This window comes from Heptranchias perlo, chromosome 5 (genome assembly GCF_035084215.1).
Source record: "Heptranchias perlo isolate sHepPer1 chromosome 5, sHepPer1.hap1, whole genome shotgun sequence".
Lineage (NCBI taxonomy): Eukaryota > Metazoa > Chordata > Chondrichthyes > Hexanchiformes > Hexanchidae > Heptranchias > Heptranchias perlo.
Window position 1 is genome coordinate 35,621,995 of NC_090329.1, and position 15,045 is coordinate 35,637,039.

Genomic DNA, 15,045 nt, shown 5'->3' on the forward strand with positions numbered 1-15,045 from the left:
ATTGTGACCTCAACCCTACTTTCCCATCTACCTACTATAACCTTTGACTCCCTCGTTAATCAGGAATCTATCTAACTCAGCCTTAAAAATATTCAATGACCCTGCCTCCACCGCTCTCTGGGGAAGGGAGTTCCACAGACTCATAACCCTCTGTTATGAGTCTGAGAAAAACTTTCTCCTCATCTCCGTCTTAATTGGGAGACCCCTTATTTTTAAACTGTGGCCCCTAGTTCCACAAGGGGAAACATCCTCTCTAACCCTTCTAGTTCCCTCAGGATCTTATATGTTTCAATAAGGTCACCTCTCATTCTTCTAAACTCTAATGTATACATGCTTAACCTTTCCTCATAAGATAACCCCCTCATCCCAGGAATCAGTCGAGTGAACCTTCTCTGAACCGCCTCTAAAGCAATTATGTCCTTTCTTAAATAAGGAGACCAAAACGGCACACAGTATTCTAGATGTGGTCTCACCAATGCCCTGCACAACTGTAGCAAAACATCTCTACTTTTATATTCCATTCCCCTTGCAATAAATGACAACATTCCATTTGCCTTCCGAATCACTTGCTGTACCTGCGTACTAACTTGTTGTGATTCATGTACTAGGATAACCAGATCATTAAGGTTGCGATCACCCACTTACCTTCCGGGTTTCGCACCCGGAAATCATCCCCCTCGCTCCCTTCCTGGCTGGAAGTTAAAAATTTACCCCATCAGGTACAAAAGCAAGGAAGTTATGTTGACCCTTTGTAAAACACTGGCTCGTCCACAACTGGAGTATTGGCCAGGATTTTGACCTGGAGACGGGAAGGGGGTGGGTGGGGGGATTGAATCGCGGACGGGAAATCCGGTGACCGGCTGGCCTCACTCAGATGGGAGCAGAGCAAGGAAGAGGACGTGAAAAGGTAAGTCTTTCGGTACGTCTTAAATTGTATGGATGTGGGGGGGACATGGGGGGCATGAGTGAGCAAGAGGGAGGCAAAGGTGGGCATGGGGCACCTGGGAGCATGGATGGACAATAGGGGCATCGATGGGCATGGGGGTCACTGGGGGGGTGGGGTGGGAGGAGTGAGTCATTGGTGGAGTCAGTCATGGGGGGAAGGATCGGGGGTCAGTCACCAGGGTCAGTTATTGATGTGGAGGGGGGTGGGATCAGGAGTCATCGCTGTGATCCGCGATTGTTGTGGGGGGGGGGGCGTTGGAGGTCATCATGGTGGTCCGCGATCGTCTGGGGTGAGGAGGGGATCGGAGATCGGGGGGGTCCACGATCGTTGGGGGGGAGCGGAAATTGGAGGGGGGGTTTCTGCGGTCGTTGGGGGGGGGTCACTGCAGGTAAGTTTGTTGGGCCTGGGGGCAGCACTCCTGCTCCTCTGGGCCCACAACCTGTGCCAGAAAGGCCCTTACCTGCAGTTTCAGGCCTTCTCGTCTCTTCTCACGCAGCATGAAGGAGAAAGCCCGGGAGTCCCAGCCCCTAGGGGTTGCAATCGCAAAGCCTTTCAAAATGGAGGCCGGCAGTCTCTTTGAAAGGTTTTAGTGACGAACCCGCCTCCGGGTAGCCGGTTGGTTGCCTGCATCTCGTCCCACGAACTCCCGGTGAAAATCGGAAATGGGCGTTTTGGAGGTGGGTTGGGGGCGGGTCTGAAATTGTTGCGATTTTCAATGCCCCCCCCCCCCACCCCACAACCCACCTGTTTTTCACAGTTAAAATTCTGCCCACTGTGTCCAATTGTGGGCATCACACTTTAGGAAAGATGTAAAGGCCTTAGAGAGGGTGCAGAAAAGATTTACTGGAATGATTCCAAGGATGAGGGACTTCGGTTACGTGGATAGACTGGAGAAGCTGGGGTTGTTCTCTTTAGAGCAAAGAAGGTGAAGAGGAGACTTGATAGAAGTGTTCAAAATCATGAAGGGTTTAGAAAAAGTAAATAAAGAGAAAGTGTTGCCATTGGTGCAAGTGTCAAGAACCAGAGGACACAGATTTAAGGTGATTGGCAAAAGAAGCAATGGCGACATGAGGAAAAACTTTTTTACGCAGCGAGTAGTGATGATCTGGAACGCGCTGCCTAAAAGGGTGGTGGAAGCAGATTCAATCGTGGCTTTCAAAAAGGAATTGGATAAATACTTGAAGGGAAAAAATTTGCAGGGCTACGGGGAAAGAGCAGGAGAATGGGACTAACTGGATTGCTCTTACAAAGAGCTGGCACGGACTTGATAGACCAAATGGCCTCCTTCTGTGCTGTAACCATTCTATGATTCTATGACCTCAAATCCGAGAGCTACTGGCTTCAGCACTTATTTCTCATTTCTGGCCTGTTTGTCCAACTCCAGATGTAGCCTGGGCCTTTCTGATCTATTTAGTGATTCACTGGGCAGTGGCTTTTACCTACTAAGCAATTTAGGGGCAGTAAGTGGCCATTCCTTATGTATGAGGCTGGACCATCGATCTGCCACCGCCAATTTTGCGCCCCCGCTGAAGTAGAATTTTGACCCCTTACTGTTCACTTATAAAGGGGGGAGATTTTCAGGCCATCTGCCAAGCAGAAACTGCATGGTATTGCCCCGAGGATAACAGGCGGCCGGAGTGCTTGCTTTAGTTAGGTGGTAGGTCCTTTTAATGTGCAAATCGGAGAGCTATGATGTACACGAGACCCTACTGCCATCTTAGGACCTAACTACGCAGAGCATGTTTCAGCTAGTGATTCTGCTGAAGAGGTGCCCAGAAGGTAAGTTTTAAATTTATTTCCAAGGGGGCTGAGAGGAGCAGGAGTGCTCCCCCGGGCTCTGTAAGTACAACCTGAACCTCTGCTGCATCGACTATACCCCCCCACCGCCTCCAACCCCCCACCCGTCCCGAGAAATGTCCTACCTTTTCCTGGGGCCGGGGGCCGGGTGCGTCTTCCAATATTGCGTCAGCCCACAGCCGGCTGTGTGTTAATGAGACCTGGCTCTTAACATGGACTGCACTTCCCACCTGTGCCCTCGGGTAGTCAGCTGGTGCACTCCGCTGCAAACGGCACAGAGGGAAAATCTAACCCAAAGGTCAGTCACATGAGTGAGGTACCAACAGGGCTTCCTGTCCGTGTGGCACATACACTGCCAGTTAAACATTGGAAAGTCCGAAGCCACTGTCTTCAGCCCCTGATACAAATTCCACACCCTTGCCACCAATTTCTTCCCCTTCCCCAGTTTCAACTAGACTGTTCACAACTGCATCATCCTATTCAACCCTAAGTTGCTCTTCCAACCCCGTATACTTTCCATTATATAGATCGCCTACATCCTCTTCCATAACACCACCTGCCATGGCCCATTTGCTGCTGAAATTCTCATCCATGCCTTTCTCACCTCCAAACTCAGCCATTCCAATGCTCTCCTGGTCAACCCCCAAACCCCATCACCCCATATTTTCTATCCCACACCAATCCTGCTCAATCATCACCACAATCCTTGCTGACCTACATTATCTACCATTCCCCTTCAATTTAAAATTCTGATCCTCGTGTTTAAATCCTTTCATGGCTTCACCTCTCCCTATTTCTCTAACCTTCTCCGGTCCCACGCTTTGGTATTTCCTCCATAAATCTCTCTGCCTCTCCGTCTCCCTCTCCATTTTTAAAACCCTCCTTAAAACCCACCTCTTGGACCAAGATTTTAGTCACCCTGCCTAACATCTCATTCTTAGGCTTGTGTCCATTCTTGCTTGATTACACCTGTGAAGTACCATGGAAGGTAAAAACTGCAAGTTATTGTTGCCATGAGTCACTACTTTGGGGAGAAGTGTTAAAGGAAGCAAATTGGAAGGAAACTTACACAGAATAAAATAAATATTGATATTCCTTTACGGCATTCTAAAACTCTTATAAGAGAGCTGCTGCAAGACCACAAGGATTTCAAAATATCACTATTTCTGCGCAGACTTGGCCTGAAAGTAGCCCGATAGCCCCAAGGCCTAAGAATTATTGTTAGCTCAGAAATTATGCCAGGGATAATTTGTGCAATCAGAAACCTTTTGAAATTTGTTTCCCAAGTCACTAAACTCATTTGTTCCTCCCTTGCGTAAAGTTCTGATAAAACTAAATTCAATAGATTGGTTTACTCTGAACCAGAATAAACCCATCAAACCCAATGGAGATTTGACTGAACTCAATTACAAAATAAAAATAAATGTGCTGTCATATGTATAACTAACATACAAAACATATGACCTCACCTTCTGGAAAATGTCTGATTGACACACCCTGTTTGGATCATATAAGATTGCCACATCTCAACTAATTTCTCAACTCTTTCTATCTGAAACTCATTTCTGCTCTCTGTGGTGAATTCAGGCTAGTCTGTCTCAAAATGCACATAAAACAGTAAAGATGTTTGAGAGGCTTTCTGTTTATCATGGCAAAAGATACACATGACAAGAGAATAAACAGCAAATATGAGAATGAGATATAATCTAGTCATGAACATAACTACTTGCATTTATATAGTGTCTTTATCGAGTCTGAAGGTTGTGGGTTCGAGTCCCACTCCAGGGATTTGAGCACAAAATCTAGGCTGATACTCCAATGCTGTACTGAGGGAGTGCTGCACTGTCAGAGGTGCCATCTTTCAGATGAAATGTTAAAACCGAGGCCCCATCTGCCCTCTCAGGTGGACGGAAAAGAATCCTATGACACTATTTGAAGAAGAGCAGGGGAGTTCTCCCCGGTGTCCTGCCAAATATTTATCCCTCAATCAACACCTAAAAACAGATTATCTGGCCATTATCACATTGCTGTTTGTGGGACCTTGCTGTGCACAAGTTGACTGCTGCATTTCCGACATTACAACAGGAACTACACTGCAAAAGTACTTAATTGGCTGTAATGCACTTTGGAACATCCAGAGGTCGTGGAAGTTGCTATATAAATGCAAGGCTTTTTTTTACACATAGAGAAGAAAAAGATATTGGGCAGTAGTGGAACAGCTGGGAAAGATGATCAAATAAATATGTTTTGAGAAGACTTTTAAAGGAGAAGAAAGAAGTAGCAAAGCCTGAGAGGTTTAGAGAGGGAGTTTCAGAAATTTGGGCTGAAACAGCTGAAGGCTCAGTCACTGCTGGTGAAACAGAGGGACAGCAGATGCATGAGAGGACAGAGTTCTGAGGATCCAAGGGCACAAGCTGGGATGTAGGGCTTACGGAGGTTTAAATAGGTAGTGTGTGGTGAGACCTTAGAATGATTTATAACTGTGGATGAAAATTTTGGAGGGTGGATTTTAACTGGGAACGGCTTTTGGGTGGGCAGGGGGCAAAACCCGCCCGACACCATCAGTTGAGGCCGGGCTATTTTAACCCCTGGGCTTCATTTACATCCCGCTGGCCAGCTGCCTGCTTAAAATAGGCGGAAAGAGGCAGCTGACCAGTGGCCAGCTGGTTAAAATCATGCAGCGCAGACGCTGTCCACTGGCTGGAAGGTAAGAGGCAGGGAGGGATTTTGGCAGGTCCTCACGGGTGGGAGGAGGGATCCCGGGGCAGCAGAGGCTGAGACGATCCCCGTGGCCCTGTTCCTCCTGGCTCCACATAGGAAAGTTTAACATTTGCCTTTTGTGGCCTCTTCAGGCTTCAGAGCAGCTTTCACTGCCTTAGGGGTCCTATCAATGGAATCGGACCCTGATTTGCATACATGTATGAGGCTCCTGCCTCATCAGCTGCCAAAACAGCAGCATTTAAATCCCTGCGGAGTAGGAACAGAGCGAGTAATTGATGCGCTCCTTTTTAACTGTCCCCCGGGCCCGTTTTCCGCTGGGTTAAAATTTCCCCCTTTGAATTTAAAACATTGGGGGAGGGAGAGCTAATGCAGGTCAGAGGTGGGACTTACTGAGGGACAGAATGCAGGTGGTGGAATTTTGGATGAGTTGGACTTTATGTAGGATGGAGTCAGGAACCCACAGGGGGAGGGCATTAGGAAGTTAAGTCTGGAGGTAATGGAAGCATGGGTAAGGATTTCAGTAGCAATAGAAGTAAGGTAAGAGGGGAGGTCAGAATGTTCTGGAGTTAGAAGTGAGCGTCCTTGAGTATAGTGTTTGAAGGTCAGCTCAGAATTGAATGGGACTCTGAGATTATGCGCTGTCTGATGAAGCCTGAGTAAACAGGAGGGTGTTGGGGCTAAGGGTATGGAGTTTCTTGGCAGAACCCAAGTGGGATGGTTTCGGTCTTATCAATGTTTCTGACTCATTCGTAAGCAATTTCAGACTGAGAGGCTAAATTTTCATCTCCAACACTCCCAATTCCTGGCAGGTGAAGCCCTGCTCCAGGTCGTGCTAAAGCTGAAACTTTCCCCTACAGTTATGCACTGGCTGTATTACTTTGCATCATGTTGCCATATCAGGCTATTTTGATAGTATCTTGCATTCAGATTAAAATGGCAGGTGGTTCAATAAGAAATGTGAGGGAAAGGCTACCTGAACAGCCAACCGTTAAACTATCTACTGGTAGCATGACAGATAGCTCCATGTGCTTTTAACTTCAGTTACTAAGTGATGAAGTGTGGTGCCATTAGTGCAACTAAACAGTCAAAAACACAGTTAAAGAGTTCACATGGTGTTAAACGTTGTGTAATGAGGAATAGAATGATTGCAGACAGAGAAAAAAACTGAAGTAAAAGAGAAGCTGTTGAGGAAAGAAAGACAATATTAAGATATATTTTCCAATCTACATTGCTAGTGATACTGACAATGGAACCAGCAAATGGGAACCAGCAATTTGGGCGGAGGTGCATATCACTGTCTCCCCATCTATTTTAACACCACTTGATCTACTAGCTGCCCTCTGCTAGAGCTTCATTTAAATATTAAAATCAATGGTAACAGAAATATAACGCGCGCGAGCACTGTTTCCCCGTTCTCTCACGGGCAAATGAGCTTTGCACTCAGTTCTCCTACAAGAAACATGGGAAATGTTCAGCTCATTCGAGGCGACTGGCAAGTGACTGCTTAAAGAGAGACCAGCTGGAATTTTTCACATGATCTTTTCCTAAAGCTGTCTTTCCTTTCGACCAACCATTCAGTTGTATCTCCTAACCCTCCCTCTTGCAAAAGCTCAGCGCTAGCTCGTTTTCGCCCCTGTGAAACGTCTTGGATTATTATACTATAATAAAGGCACGACATAAATGCAAGTTGCTTTTGATTTATTTTTGGGGGGCCCGGATTTTGGTTACGGCATATTTGATTGCGATATTTACGCAGATCCTATTGGAAATTCCTCTCACTTTCTGCTAGCTGGAGAAGGAAGAAGGATGAAAGACAAGATATTTCATTTGCATTAGTAGTCGACTGCCCTTACCCATGCAGCCATAAGCTTTCACTGCAGGCTATGCTTCTAAAGGGAGGCAATGTCAGAGTTGTGTTGTCTGCTGGAATTTGACCTGCACACAACTTCCCTCACAGTCCGTAACCGTCAAAGTCACCACAGGCCTGAACGTTTATGCCTCAGCCTCCACAGGAGACATCAGCAATATCAGTCAACCTGAAGTACAAAGATGCACAGGCTACGCTGATCTTGCCAAGCATTGGCAGTGCAGTCCTTATGCTGCAGGTGTCCCCGATGGCACAGCTCTGCCCTGTTAGCCCAGATCAAACTGAAGCAGTTGTCCTCTGTCATTGGCAAGTAGGTGAGCTAAGCTCTGCAGACCTGCTCTGATACCTGCTGATCTCCTTGGTATGCCTTACTTCACCTTGTATCACCTCAACCATAAAAGTATTGTATTTGAGGTGATTTAAAAACAAACTTGCCTCAAGCAATTTTAAAAATGCCACCAATTTTTTTTCAAAAAATAATTATAATGAAAATTTCAGAAATAAAGAAAAAAATTCTGAATGAAATACTAAAAGATACTGTAAAAATTGCAAAAGAAACATACAATTCCTGTGGCAATTGAAGAATTCTGTTGGCTATGGAGCTTCCTGTGTTCCCATTCCAAATGGTGCACAAGGAAACAAGAGCAAACTTGGTGCAAATACTGGAGCATTGAGCTACGTGACCATTCAATATTTTTAATGTAAAATCTGGGATTTTAACGAGGCTTACTAAATTTGACACCGAGCTGAACTTTCGAACTTATATCCTCTCCCATCACTAAAAATGCCTACTTCCACCTCCGTAACATTGCCTGTCTCCGCCCCCGCCTCAACTCATCCACTGCTGAAACCCTCATTCCTGCTTTTGTTACCTCCAGACTCAATTATTCCAATGCTCTCCTGGCCGGCCTCCCATCTTCCACCCTCCATAAACGAGCACATATACTAACCTGCACCAAGTCCTGTTCACTCATCACCCCTGTGCTCGCAGACCTACATTGGCTCCTGATCCAGCAAAGCTTCGACTTTAAAATTCTCATCCTTGTATTTAAATCCCTCCATGGCCTTGATGGCCAGAGATTGGCTCTTCCTATCTCTGTAATCTCCTCTAGCCCTACATCCTTGTATCCCCGATTTCCTTCTCTCCTCCATTGGGGGCTGTACCTTCAACTGTCTAGGCCCTGAGCTCTGGAATTCCCTCCCTAAACCTCTCAGGTTCTCGACGTCTCTCTCCTCCTTGAAGACAATCCTGAAAACCTACCTCTTTTACCAAGCTCTTGGTCACCTGTCCCAGTATCATCTTATGTGACTCGGTGTCAAATCTTGTCTGATAACGCACCTGTGAAGTGCCTTAGGACATTTTCCTACGTTAAAGGAGCTATATAAATGCAAATTGTTGTTGTTGAGGCTTACTAAATAGGGAAGAACACTAATTGTAGCCCAGTAGGAAATTGGTGTAGGACCTGATCTCACAATTCTGCACTCCTTCTATGCCAGTTATGACTACTTTCCAAGCACACAGGGCTGCTGAATTTGCCCCATAGTGTGTGTCATGGTGCGATAGAGTGAGTGAGTGACTGAATGGAAGAAGAATAACTGGAAAAGGATGGTACTGGCTGTGGGGGGCCTCGACCTTCATCTGAACCTACTCCCTCTGTTCTCCAGCCCCAGAATGCCAAGCACAACTTGTGCAAAGGAACTTAAGGCTTTAAACTCACTGGGTCCTCCTCTCATTTGTTTTTTTTTCTTCTCACCACTCTATCCTGCAAGCAGAGAAGTTATGTTGTTGAGATGTTAAGAGTTTGAAAAGTACACAGAGTGATATCCAAAGTGCCCTGTCTGCATCCCAGTTTATGTGTGAGTAAATGAACATACATCATGCAGATAGAGTTTGTTTTAAACTTGCTTTGTTGGGTCACTTTTCAATGTGCTAATGTGACCATAGTTCCTGTTTTAAGTGACAGGAATAAAGTGTGCTCTGCTGCAATATAGGTATAAACTTTGAAAGATCAGTAATGTTTTCTGAGGTCTCAGCTTGCAGCCTCAGTGTCACAGGTTGAAAGGAAACTTTGTGGCATATTTTACCTATCTACTAGGTATAGGGATAGACTGCCCAGCCTCACCTTGGCAGACTTCCCGGGGCTACTTTTTCCTTCCTAGTCCTTTTGGTGTTGGACCATTGGGCCATCTCTCCTCAATCAGAGTCCCACACATTTCTCTTGTGGGACAGGGACCTGAACGGGACAACCCCCCCACCTCCCCCTTTCCCACAGTTCCTGCAGAAGCATTTCTAATTCAGCATGTGGAAAGGGAGGTGCTCTGCAATGTTCTTCAAGCACTGGTACCTTTTTCGCCAACATCTTTCTGCCCAGTGATTTCTTCAATGACCAGCAAGAAATATGGCCCTTTAAGTAGCCACTGCTGCGTTTTAAAATCTGCAGCTTCACAACCCTGCCAACAGTGAGTCCCTAGAGGCAGACCTAGTACAGACCAGGCACTCACTATCATTATTTACTTAGTCAGGGCCAAAAGATATACTCTGCTGTTTTTTGCTGAGTGCAGTGAACTGAACAATATTAGATCACTCTTTGTCGGTGGCTGGGGAAATGTAAACACCAAAACTTTGGTCTTTGCAGTTTATTTTTTAACCTGCGACTATGGCAGTGCCACCACACAATTCATTACAAACACATCTTAGGTTATTAATTCAGATTTCTATGTCCTTACCATTTTGTTTCAGAAATAACTTTAATTTATTAATTCCCAGTATGATCCCACTTTGATGCATGTTCTTATGCTCACAACAGGTCATATCAATGAAACAGCTCTATTCCGCAGTCAATTAGGAAGAGAAATAGAGGAAAGAGAAGAAAAATGGAAAGCAAAAAAAGCTAAAGCATAATTCAGTTGATAAATAACACTGCTGAGTGGAACTAAACTCAGTTGATAGCACTCTGACCTCTGGGTTAGAGTTTGTGGCTTCAACGCCCATATCAGGATTTTGAGCTTGGAATCAAATCTGACTAACTAGAACAGTACTGAGAGAATGCTTCTTCTTTGTGCATTTTACTGCCATGCTTCTCTTTGAGTGTAGTGTGTGAAGTGTAAACTCTTAACCCTAATCTGGTGCTCCTCCAAGGTACGACCTGAGTGACAGGAGCACCTGAGGCAACAGGTTGCTGTGCGTCAATGACCTAACCTCCTGGACTTTGTCTCATGGCAGCTAAATCCTGAGATGGCCCTGCTTTGGCCTTTACCTCTATATGCTGCTGCATGGCCCTGCCTCTCTTTTGCCATACATGCAAGTCTCTGAGGGGGCGGACGGGTGGGTACATTCATGCTGCTAATCCTGAGAGACATGGATGTATGTTCCTGCCGTGCCACTAGTACTGGGCTTTGGCTCTGCATAGCCACTGATCTGGTTGAGCCACCAAGTTCAATCCAAGCCTTGTTGTCTATGCCCATGCATGAAACATGGGATAGGTACTGAGAATAACTGACAGCTGGGGAAACATACTCCAGCGCCAGTTACCGCTTTCAGGAAAGTGGGGAGGGGGCAAACTGGAAACAAAAACAGACGAAAGATAGAGTGCATTTGGGCTTTAATATGGAAAAAAGAAAGAAATATTTGCATCTATATAGCACCTTACACTACCTCAGAACGTCCCAAAGCAATTTACAGCCAATTAAGTATTTTGAACTGTAGTCACTGTTGTAATGTAGGAAACGCGGCAGCCAATTTGTGCACAGCAATGTGATAATGACCAGATAATCTGTTTTAGTGATGATGATTGAGGGATGAATATTGGCCAGGACACCAGGGAGAACTCCACTGCTCTTCTTCGAATAGTACCTTCACCTAAGAGGGCAAATGGGGTTTTGATTTAACAGCACCTCCGACACTGCAGCACTCCCTTAGTGCTGCACTGGGTGCGTCAACCTGGATTAGAGGCTCAAGTCTCTGGAGTGGGACTTGAACCCTCAACCTTCTAACTCAGAGGTGAGAGAGCTACCACTGAGCCACAGCTGACACCCGTGGTAGGATGCGAGTCCGTATCACTGATTCTTCACACAGTGAGATCTCAATATTATATCAGCCTTTTGGGAGAGATGACCAGTGGAGATTAGACGCTTCCCTTCGGGCACGGAAGGAAAATCGTTCAATGAGCCACCGGCTTGCAATCTCACTCAGCCCCTGAGTAGAACAAGTCATACATTTGACCCTCTGTGTATCAAGAAAGTTGCGATCTATCCCCTTCAGTAGAAAAAATTGTGCGCCTTTCGTATGCACAAGCAGTAAGTACAGACTTTTACTGAAGTACGTCATCTAATTGGCATAATGGGATGATCTATTTTGATACAGTGGGGGCTTTCCATTATAAATACCAGAGATGTTCCAAGACTGGTATTACATTTACCAACACTAGACAAGCACTGACAGCACAGTGGTTGTTGGATCAAGTGATCTTTAATGCTGCTGTTGCACTAATTTAGAAATATCACTTAAATATATTTCCATTCCAGTTGTTCCTTCCCATCAGTCACTAACTCTTTCTCTAGTGCAGAATTACTGGTGGACAACACTGTTGGATTTGAAACCATGAAAGATTTTGTTATATTTTACGCACTAGCTTTGCTTCTGTGTATCTCTACCAATTAAAGTTCATTTTCTCAAATGATTTGATAAAATGTGCTTTGCCCTATTTCAAGTGCAACAGTCTTTTCTGTCTTAAAAGAAATACATATGCCGCATATTGTCTGAAAATTAAACTCTTATATATCAGCTTTCGTATTTTTCCTCAAACCCTTTATTTCTGATAGGGGGAGGGTTAATCATACTACAAGGAGAATTCCATGGCTAAGAACGAAGCAAAACTCAAAATTCTGCCTCATTTGCCTTTCACGTGAGGAGGGAGTGGGGATATCAATCAAACATGGTGGGGTAGAATCTCATCACGGGCGGTAGCGCATCGTCCACCCATAATGCGCCCCACCCGATATTTGGCCCCACAATAAAATTGAATATGAGGCGGGTGTATAACGGGCGGACAATGTGATACCAGAAGTGCCGAGTGGATAATCCATCTCAGCCTCCTCCCGATATCCCCACCATCACGGAAGCCAGTCTTCGGCCAATTCGATTCACTCCACGTGATATCAAGAAACGGCTGAGTGCACTGGATACAGCAAAGGCTATGGGCCCTGACAACATCCCAGCTGTAGTGCTGAAGACTTGTGCTCCAGAACTAGCTGCGCCTCTAGCCAAGCTGTTCCAGTACAGCTACAACATTTGCCTGAGGAAGGAGAAAATCTCCGAAAGCTTGTGAATTTAAAATAAAATTGCTGGACTATAACTTGGTGTTGTAAAATTGTTTACAAGCTACAACACTGGCATCCACCCGACAATGTGGAAAATTGCCCAGGTATGTCCTGTCCACAAAAAGCAGGACAAATCCAATCCGGCCAATTACCGCCCCATCAGTCTACTCTCAATCATCAGCAAAATGATGGAAGGTGTCGTCGACAGTGCTATCAAGCGGCACTTACTCACCAATAACCTGCTCACCGATGCTCAGTTTGGGTTCCGCCAGGACCACTCGGCTCCAGACCTCATTACAGCCTTGGTCCAAACATGGACAAAAGAGCTGAATTCCAGAGGTGAGGTGAGAGTGACTGCCCTTGACATCAAGGCAGCATTTGACCGAGTGTGGCACCAAGGAGCCCTAGTAAAATTGAAGTCAATGGAAATCAGGGGGAAAACTCTCCAGTGGCTGGAGTCATACCTAGCACAAAGGAAGATGGTAGTGGTTGTTGGAGGCCAATCATCTCAGCCCCAGGGCATTGCTGCAGGAGTTCCTCAGGGCAGTGTCCTAGGCCCAACCATCTTCAGCTGCTTCATCAATGACCTTCCCTCCATCATAAGGTCAGAAATGGGGATGTTCGCTGATGACTGCACAGTGTTCAGTTCCATTCGCAACCCCTCAGATAATGCAGCAGTCCGAGCCTGCATGCAGCAAGACCTGGACAACATCCAGGCTTGGGCTGATAAGTGGCAAGTAACATTCGCGCCAGATAAGTGCCAGGCAATGACCATCTCCAACAAGAGAGAGTCTAACCACCTCCCCTTCACATTCAACGGCATTACCATCGCCGAATCCCCCACCATCAACATCCTGGGGGTCACCATTGACCAGAAACTTAACTGGACCAGCCATATAAATACTGTGGCTACGAGAGCAGGTCAGAGGCTGGGTATTCTGCGGCGAGTGACTCACCTCCTGACTCCCCAAAGCCTTTCCACCATCTACAAGGCACAAGTCAGGAGTGTGATGGAATACTCTCCACTTGCCTGGATGAGTGCAGCTCCAACAACTCTCAAGAAGCTCGACACCATCCAAGATAAAGCAGTCCGCTTGATTGGCACCCCATCCACCACCCTAAACATTCACTCCCTTCACCACCGGCGCACTGTGGCTGCAGTGTGCACCATCCACAGGATGCACTGCAGCAACTCGCCAAGGCTTCTTCGACAGCACCTCCCAAACCCGCGACCTTTACCACCTAGAAGGACAAGGGCAGCAGGCACATGGGAACAACACCACCTGCACGTTCCCCTCCAAGTCACACACCATCCCGACTTGGAAATATATCGCCGTTCCTTCATTGTCGCTGGGTCAAAATCCTGGAACTCCCTTCCTAACAGCACTGTGGGAGAACCGTCACCATACTGATTGCAGCGGTTCAAGAAGGCGGCTCACCACCACCTTCTCGAGGGCAATTAGGGATGGGCAATAAATGCCGGCCTTGCCAGCGACGCCCACATCCCGTGAACGAATAAAAAAAAAATACCGCCTGCTTTACGCTCGCGCCCAAGATTTCTACCCCAGTTAGTCTGAGTTTTGCCACTTTGACTTTCATTCAAAAACAGTCCCAGCTCGGTGAGTGAAACAATGGAAAGAAGTTCCTGTTGTACAAGATTTTGAATTTTTTTTCAAATAGTAATGGCAGATTGTCCAAAGTGCACTTTAAAGCTACCGAAACTTAATAGATTTATACAAATGTGCCATTCAGGCTGTAAACATGATAGATTGCTTAGACTGTGCGAAAAGTATCCCTTAATGGGAGTAATCAGCAAGAATGATTCAGTTAATGGTCAATACAAGAAAGGGATCATTTGCCAAGTATACACTGGCAGCGGGGAAGCTTGCCCACTGCTGGCGTATATTGAAAAATATCAGGCGCGCTGATTATGATTTTCCATTGATTGAAATAATGGATAGAAAACCCCCAGCAATGTAACTACGAGTTTTGGATGTGCATTAGCGATGGGCGAGGTTCCTCACTGCTGGCATGAAAATGACCCCGATTGTATAGATTGAAAATGACCCCTATTATATAGATTGAAAATGACCCCTATTGTATAGATTGAAAATGACCCCTATTTTATAGATTGAAAATGACCCCTATTTTATAGATTGAAAATGACCCCTATTGTATAGATTGAAAATGACCCCTATTGTATAGATTGAAAATGATCCCTATTGTATGGATTGAAAATGACCCCTATTGTATAGATTGAAATGTTGTTCGTTAGCTCCAATTCTCCCAGTGAGGAGCGTTGCCTACAGGAACTGCATTTGGGTAAACTGTGGACATGCAGCCCACGATTGGCTGTCCATTAATTTTGTGCTCCCTGAGCGATGCATTACCGAAT